The sequence below is a fragment of the Physella acuta genome, unplaced genomic scaffold (assembly GCF_028476545.2).
Source record: "Physella acuta isolate Inbredline_101_S28 unplaced genomic scaffold, ASM2847654v3 ptg002140l, whole genome shotgun sequence".
In the NCBI taxonomy this organism is placed as follows: Eukaryota; Metazoa; Mollusca; class Gastropoda; family Physidae; genus Physella; species Physella acuta.
In genome coordinates this window covers 45,050-54,027 of record NW_026733641.1, presented here as the reverse complement: position 1 = coordinate 54,027, position 8,978 = coordinate 45,050, and the positions used below count along the sequence as shown (strand labels likewise).

General features: G+C 37.9%; 1 long non-coding RNA gene across 1 annotated transcript; it reads right to left on the bottom strand.

Moving 5' to 3' along the window:
* Positions 1–4,195: 4,195 nt before the first annotated feature.
* LOC131932335 (uncharacterized) lies at positions 4,196–8,778 on the bottom strand. The gene is made up of 3 exons (XR_009384547.1): positions 8,528–8,778; positions 7,684–7,998; positions 4,196–5,126 (listed from the first exon to the last, which is right to left on the bottom strand). It is a non-coding gene; the product is annotated as an uncharacterized LOC131932335 (long non-coding RNA).
* Positions 8,779–8,978: the final 200 nt, after the last annotated feature.

Genomic DNA, 8,978 nt, shown 5'->3' with positions numbered 1-8,978 from the left:
CAAAGAAAAAAAAACACAAACGAAAATGAAAAAAGAAAGAACAAAAACGAACCAAATCAAAACGCAACCACTAACGCAAACCCAACCTAAACACAAAGAAAACACTAACGCGAACGTAAACGCAAAGTGCTCACAGTCTAGCCCGGGGCAGAATCGCCTGTTTCAGCTTAATAAACGACTATAGTACCCAAACTTATCCATAGCCTTTTGCACTCACTTAAACGAATGTAGGCGCCAAACCGAACACGGGAGGCCCGGGGCCCCAAATAGCACCCTTTTTGGGCGCCAGAGGACGCCCGGATTCGATTCACTTAAAGATTATATTAACCTTTCTTATCCATAGTCTATCGCACTGTTTAAAGCGAAATTATGCACCATAGCGCTCACAGGATAGCCCAGGGCGCCAAATTGAACCCTGGTGGGGCGCCGGCGGACGCGCCTGTTTCAATATAATGAACAATTATAATACTCCAAGCTTATCCGTAAAATACCTACAACATTTGCACTTGATCAATCCCCGCTATTTATGTAATTATTTTTTTCCCAACACCAAAACAAAGTAATAAAAAGTACATTCTTTTCCACTAATGCAATGTTTTATAAAGGGAAGTAATTGTGTTTTCCTCATTTTTCAAAGGGAAATAAGTGCTAAAGGACTAAATATAAATAATTTTCAGACATAATTAAAATGTTTGATACTTTTTTAAAAATTCTGTTTGATGAACATGCCGACAATTATTACTATCAGTTTGAAAAATGAAAATTATTTCCCAACACTTTCAATAGTAATTTTTTAACTCATAAATTTAGACCATGAGTACTATAATAATCTAACACTTAAATCCATCTAAGTATCCACGACAAACATTTACATACACACATTTTACAAACATTTTACATACAGAATTGAACTTTATATATTAGACTCAAGAAAGTTTAGGGGAGATCACTCCCGGTTTATTTATTTTTTTTTATATTCATCCACAGGGAGAAGCCAAACAGTTAACACTTCAAACTATGCTGAGGGAGAGAGTTGAGGCGTTGGCTAGGGAGAGAGTTGAGGCGTTGGCTAGGGAGAGAGTTGAGGCGCTGACTAGGGAGAGAGTTGAGGCGCTGACTAGGGAGAGAGTTGAGGCGTTGATTAGGGAAAGAGGTGAGGCGTTGACTATGGAGAGAGTTGAGGCGTTGACTAGGGAGATAGTTGAGGCGTTTACTAGGGAGAGAGTTGAGGCGTTGACTAGGGAGAGAGTTGAGGCGTTGGCTAGGGAGAGAGTTGAGGCGTTGGCTAGGGAGAGAGTTGAAGAGTTGACTAGGCAGAGAGTTGAGGCGTTGATTAGGGAGAGAGTTGAGGCGTTGGCTAGGGAGAGAGTTGAGGCGTTGACTAGGGAAAGAGGTGAGGCGTTGGCTAGGGAAAAAGGTGAGGCGTTGACTATGGAGAGAGTTGAGGCGTTGATTAGGGAGAGAGTTGAGGCGTTGGCTAGGGAGAGAGTTGAGGCGTTGGCTAGGGAGAGAGTTGAGGCGTTGGCTAGGGAAAGAGGTGAGGCGTTAACTATGGAGAGAGTTGAGGCGTTGATTAGGGAGAGATTTGAGGCGTTGACTAGGGAAAGAGGTGAGGCGTTGACTATGGAGAGAGTTGAGGCGTTGATTAGGGAGAGATTTGAGGCGTTGACTAGGGAAAGAGGTGAGGCGTTGACTATGGAGAGAGTTGAGGCGTTGATTAGGGAGAGAGTTGAGGCGTTGGCTAGAGAGAGAGGTGAAGCGTTGACCAGGCGTTGACTAGGGCCACTCTCGTGGACAGCTGTAACGGTCTCAGTTCAAGTAATTCGGGGAACACTGAGAGTGTTGAGGCGATGACCCTGTAAACATCGTATTCAACTAGCAACAGGTCCTAGAGGCAGATTAAAAATGCCGACAAATAAGATATGACGGCACCATATTGACCGTTTTAGGTTCATCTTGCAGACGTTACCGACAGCTGAGTGTAGTCTGTTTTCTCCCTACCATGTTTACACTGTATCATTATATTACTTATCTGTTTCTGTGTCGCCGTGTGGATTTAAAAATAGACTTTAACAGATTTTAATTTTAAGATTCTTAGTCAATTTTTTAAATTTAATTTATTTGATAGATCCTTTTCATTTTATTATTATGTATTATAAGGGATACATGTATTAATATAATAGCATGTTTGTAAAAATAATAAACCGGGAGCGATCTCCCCTAAACTTTCTCGAATAACCTTATATAAAATAAACCGGGAGTGATCTCCCCTAAACTTTCTCGAATATTCTAATATAAAACTACGAGGGATGGCAACTCAGGACATAGACAGTATTTGTAATCCATTTTTAATTACTTAAACTTTTTATAATAGAATAGAATCTCATAAAAAAAAAAGAATTCCGCGCCAAGTGAACGCCTAATAAAATGTACATAATAGTGCTGGATATTATTAGTACTTTATAAATGTACCATTACAGGTAGGTTTATGAAATTTCATATATAAGTATTTTATCAAAATCGTAGATCCGTATCAACTTTTGATCCATTTCCGATAACCAGAAGTGGTTTTTTTTCTACTTTGAATTTTTTTAAAGCCTATAACTTGAGTACTATTTCAGATAGATAAATGAAATTGCACATGTAAGTAAAAGATCTAATTCTCTACCTTCTGTCAAATTTTGTGTAATTTCCGTTGAACGGAAGTAGTAATTTACGCTATTTTCGATTTCTCAAAAAACGCATGTAAAATTTATAAAGTACTAATAATATTGCGCACTATTATGCGCATTTTATTTGGCGTTCACTTGGTATGCAATTCTTTTCCCACGAGATTTTATTCTATTTAAAAAAGTTTAAGTATTTAAAATGGATTAAAAATCGTTTCTATATCCCGAGTTCCCATCCCCTGTTGTTTTATACAAGAATATTCGAGAAAGTTTAGGGGAGATCACTCACGGTTTATTTAAAATTTAAAGTACTGAAAATCAATCATTAAAAAATTCATAAAAAACGTTTTAATATGTAATAATGCACTAAAAAGTAGAAAATAAATTATACACTACTATTTAAATAACTATAAAGAAAAGCGTGGGTCACTTTAGTATCTGTTACTTTTACTAATATTTAGGATGAGACCCACGCTTTTCTTTATAGTTATTTAAATAGTAGTGTATAATTTATTTTCTACTTTTTTGGTGCATTATTACATAAAAGCTTGTTTTAAAACGTTTTTTATTAATTGTTTTTACTAAATTACACGTAGTTACACAAAGTGCATGCTATATATCTCCAGCATAAGCCTGCTGCACATTCAAATAGATTTATAATCAACAAATGTGTAAACGGGTATTTTTAAAGAAAACATAATAACTAGCTAAGTTGCCCCCGATAAATGTCTAGTATTGATGTATTAACCGAGCACCATTACATATACTTGTGTCTATGTGTGTTACAAAAATAGATTAATCTACCTGGATTTGAAATTAGCTTAATTAATATGTGGTTACAGCTCTGTTCTCTTTATTACATGTTGATTTAAAACTTAATTAATTAATTAGCTTAATCTAACATAATCTGTTTAACCTACTCCAATTATTCTTTCTAAGGATCAGAAATCTTGGATATAAACAATTATTATTGTTAGTTAGAAATAAGAGTTAGTTCCGTTTGAATTAACAGAAACAAACATAATTAGTAGCTAAACATGTTTTTTTTTTTAATATCGCATTATATTATCGCTGGGGGGAAGAAAGTGAACTGTAAATTATTGTAATTATACACTAAATGGTGGACTGGCTGTATCCAAGAGGCCGGGGGGATTTTGAAAAGGGCCCCAAACCCCAATTTTCAATTTTCATTGTGTATTTTACCCCCATCAAAGCCTGATGCTCATCCTCTACTTGATAGAAATTCACGCGGCCAATTATATTTTTTTTGAAAGCGTGTGAAGGCTTAGTAGAGCACCAAGTGTGATTGGCCAGTCCACCCATGTATTGACATATGTATTCTGTGTTTGATATACTGTATAATAAACTTATAAAATATACATTATGTATTCTGTGTTTGATATAATGTATAATAAACTTAAAAAATATACATTATGTATTCTGTGTTTGATATACTGTTAAATAAACTTATAAAATAAAGGAATTGGAAAGTTTAAAATAATAAAAATAAAAACAGAACATTTTTGCTTCATGTTTATATTTTACATGGTAAAACAAAACAAACAAACTAAAACAGTTGTTGCTTTACTGGATGCGACCCGCAGTTCACTGCAGCTGCGAACATCAGGCATCAAAACAAAATTCGCATTGTTGACAGTGAATTTAGAATGATTGAGCGATTTTGGACAGCAGCGCGTGTAAATGCTCTTCCACAACGTCAGCACACAATATAAATAATATAGGCATGTTGTTGTGACGTATAATTCGGGCCTGAAATTGACAGGTGGAGTAGAGTTCATCAATTTTACATCTTCTATAGTCTGTTGCTGTGCTGTTTTTAGATCCAATAAATTGTTGCTGGTTGTAAGATACAAGTTTTTAACCAAATGTTACTGAAACAAATGTTACTGACCAAATGTTTCTGAACTAAGTGTTACTGAACCAGATGTTACCGAACCAGTTTTGACTAACCACAAGTTACTGAACCAAATGTTACCGAACCAGTTTTGACTAACCACAAGTTACTGAACCAAATGTTACCGAACCAGTTTTGACTAACCACAAGTTACTGAACCAAATGTTACTGAACCAGTTGCTAATGAGTCAGATGGTACTGACTGAATCAGTTGTGACTGAACCATATGTTACTAAACCAGTGTTTAGTGTTACTGAACCAGATGTTACCGAACCAGTTTTGACTAACCACAAGGTACTAAACCAGTTGTTTCAGAATCGGTGACTTGTCGTATTATATCAGTGTAGGCTATCAGATAGTTTGTCTGAGTGAGATTCGATCCTTTAACTTGGACCCACGACTTCCGGCTGAGAGTCTGAGTCGCCATCGTGTGGGTGTGTCTTGAGGTAGTAGAACAGGAAGAATAGATAACCCAGGCCAAACAAAATGGCGAACGACACGATCCACATGCGCATGCGCATCATACGGGTAATCCGTGCTAGCTGAAAGGATCCAATGTTTACAAAATTTAATGAATGAACTAACACATTTACTTTAGCCCAACTAAAAATAAATAGACCTAAATGTTATTTTAAAATAAGTTATGTTATGCAGACTTTCATCGAGACATTTTTCTCTGGGAGGTGTGTGGGTAGGTACTTGAAACTTGAGGTACTTGAAAGCGGATACTGGTTAAAGTACATATTTCTATATAAATTGTTTTTTGTGTGCTGTTTTGTCAAGAATTTGTTCAAAGAAAGTAAAGGCGGTTCGACATAAGACTGATCGAGGTCACAGAAATAGGTGAACTCTACTTCATCTACCCAATGGGTCGTAAGAATCGAAATGTCACTTTGATATCTCCTAGTATGACAGGTGTCGTGCAGATTTTATCTCACAGACAGGGTTTCTTCCAGACTTTTTTCTCCGGGGGACACTTGAAATTTTCGGGGGGGGGGGGGGGGGTAGACTTTCTTCGGGGGGGGGGGGGGCGGACACTGTTAAAAGTATGTATTTTCTATATAAATTATATAAATTATATAAATTTCATTTCGTTCGGGGGGGGGGGGGCGATAGAATTTTTTCGGGTTGCCTGGAAGAAACTCTGCCACAGAATACCAGAACACGTTATTCAACCAATACCCCAGATACCATTACCATAGACAACCAGCCCCCATAATAGTACCACACCTACTCTCCCCACCTCCCACCCCCGCAAAAAATGTGTTACGTTCATCAAATCAATTTAGAGTAAAGTCCCATGTTAATGCAGATTAAAGACAAATCTTAAACCTTAAATTGTGTAACATGAAAACGCATGTATGTCGTTTTTTTTCGTCAACTAATCCTTCAAAGTAGCAGAAAGTGTACTTCGAGGCAGTGTAAACTAGCATTACTCTTCATCCGCCAGCCCATGTAACACAATATCACAAAATAATACACCAACCCCCTCCCTACCATATGTGTGTTATATATGTGTATAATCCCAATGTTGTATTTTTTTGTAAAGTTAAATCCTGGGTGTAAAATGTGATATCCTCAGTGTGACAGATACATCGTTAATGTGACAGTTTTATCCTTAGTTTTACACTTTTTATCCTTAATTTTAACTTTTATCATGTATGTGACAGATAGACTTCTAGTGTAGCAGTTTAATCCTAAATGTGACAACTATACCGTAATGTGACAACTATACTGTAAATGTGACAGCTATACCGTAAATGTTACAGCTATACAGTAATGTGACAACTATACCGTAAATGTGACAACTATACTGTAAATGTGACAACTATACCGTAATGTGACAACTATACCGTAATGTGACAGCTATACCATAAATGTGACAACTATACCGTAAATGTGACAGCTATACCGTAAATGTGACAGCTATACCATAAATGTGACAGCTATACCGTAAATATAACAGCCATACTTTAATCTAACAGGTCCATTTTCCCCAGTTGTACAAGTCAACATTGGTCACGCTCCATTGAACGCCGTTCACACTTTTAACCAGTGTGTCATTGTGTGTCGTGTTAGGTTTGTCAACAGCACACTACCTCGGTCTATCCAGCTCATCATACAGGGTTTTCGTTTTATGCAGCTAATATTGTGTATCCGATTTATTCAGCCAATATTAGGTTTTTTATTTATTTAGTTAATGTTAAGTTTCAGATTTTATTCAACTAATATTGGGTTTTCCATTTATGCCGCTAATATTTTACAACATGCATGTCTTTCAAAATAAACTTTTGGCTGAATGTAAACATTAGAATTATTGATTTACTTAGATCCATAGCTTGTTGACACACCTTGTACTGACAACTTGACAAAAACGTTGTTTGAACTGATCTCAAAAGACGCCAAAGACACTCGATACGCATGCGTAAACCAATCGAGCTTTTTGGCACCCTACTGTGAAGGGCCCTTTTTTTTTTTTACAAAATGGCGTTCATTATTCGAATCAGACAGAATTGTTTAGGGGTCATCCATAAATGACGTCACGCTTTTTTTTTACGATTTTTACCTCCCCCTCCGTCACACATCGACTCAAAAAGCCAGACACCTCCCCCTACAATGATGTCACACCTCAAACCCCCCCCCCCCGCCCCCAGCCCCTAGAAATTGCAGATGAATTTTTTTTTAATACTATATTTTTCCAAAATCTTGTCTGAACTCAACAAAGAGTATTTTAATCAATTCAATTCCTATTACAATTTATTAAAACGTTTTCTAAAACGCGAAATAACGGCTAAAATTCGTTTTCTAACATTGCTTTTTTATAATGCAAAAGTGTGACGTCACACCATCTGAACCCCCCCCCCCCCTCTCCCTTATCACACACCGTCACAAAATTACGGACTTCCCCTTCCCCTCCCCCATCCTATTACGAGTGTGGCGTCATTTATGGACGACCCCTTTTACGAAATGGCCTTCATTACTCGAATCAGACGACATAATCCCGCAGGTTTTATACTAGGTTTCTTCTGCTATCATTCAGACGTTGTCAGTGTTTGCTCATTCTAAATACAGAAATCACGTGATAAGATTTATACTTACATCTTGTATTTTAGTCATTTCTAGATCATCCAACATTGGTTATTCCCCCCGCTTGTTGATAGTCAAGCTGTTTACTTCAGCACCGAGCTAGGAAGTTGTGTATCGTCAAAGACAACTAGATCTACGTCTAACTGGCTAGTCAAGACGTCAGGTGCGTTTGATGACGTTAGATTTCACGCGTAAAATGACGTCAGAATCAGATGTGACGTCAGAAGTTCAGGAGTAAAATGACGTCAGGTGCTCAGGATTGTAGTGACGTCTGCTAGGCTGTTTTGAACTTCAGTTGTGTTGATCCATGACGACACTTCAAGGACACTGTGATATGATATGTGTGGTGTAAAGTATTAAACGAATAATGGGTTAGATCTTAAAATATAAACACCACTTTTACCAGTGTCCGACCCCCCCCCCCCACGTAAAATGTTGTCCGCCCCACCCCACCCCCCCCCCCTCCGAAAATATGAAGTGCCCCCCAGAGAAAAGAGTCTGGAAGAAACACTGCTCACTCTGTAACTGCAACTATGAACCTAGTAAGTAAAGTATTCTTTCAAACCTAGCTTTTGTCTTTACTAAAAATGAGCCAGGTACCCACCAGAGCTGGGTGGACTCAGGCACGTTATACGGACTTGAACCTGGGATTCGAACTCGAGACTTTCGGGTTAGCAGACCGAACGTATTCTAGCTATGAAACTAATCTGAAATACTTTAACGTAACCTACAACACAAACCGAAAATCACTTTAACCTAGTTATAACAATGTCAATGATGGTATTTTCTACATAAGAGAAACAAAAAAAAATCAAAAATCCACCAATAGCTCAAACACAACTACACTCAAACCTACCTGCTCTACCTTGTCCTGCAACTGAAATACGACAGGTATCTCCGACCCACGACTGATAACAGCGTGACATGGAGCCGTCAATTACCGACACGTTGGATTAAATTACTTTAAACTAACACGGAAGATTAATCTTGAATACCGTGATTCGGGCCGGTTGAATTGATTCTGCCTGCAGAGAAATTACACAGCCACATTCGACTGCAGAAAACATATTGGGACTGTGGACTTGAATTTAACTGTCGACTTGCAGGTAGGGGCTGTCGAGTTGAATGAAGGGCGTGGTGGTTTTACGTCGAGGCGGAGGGTGGGTGTTTGGTGAAAGCACGCTGTAGTGGAATGTAAAGTAAATATGGTAATGCACTATATCGATGGCAGTTTGGCAAATGTGTTGACATGTGTAATAAAGACGTGTAGTCGGGGTTGGCGCTAGTAAAAAGGGGAGGTTGGTTGG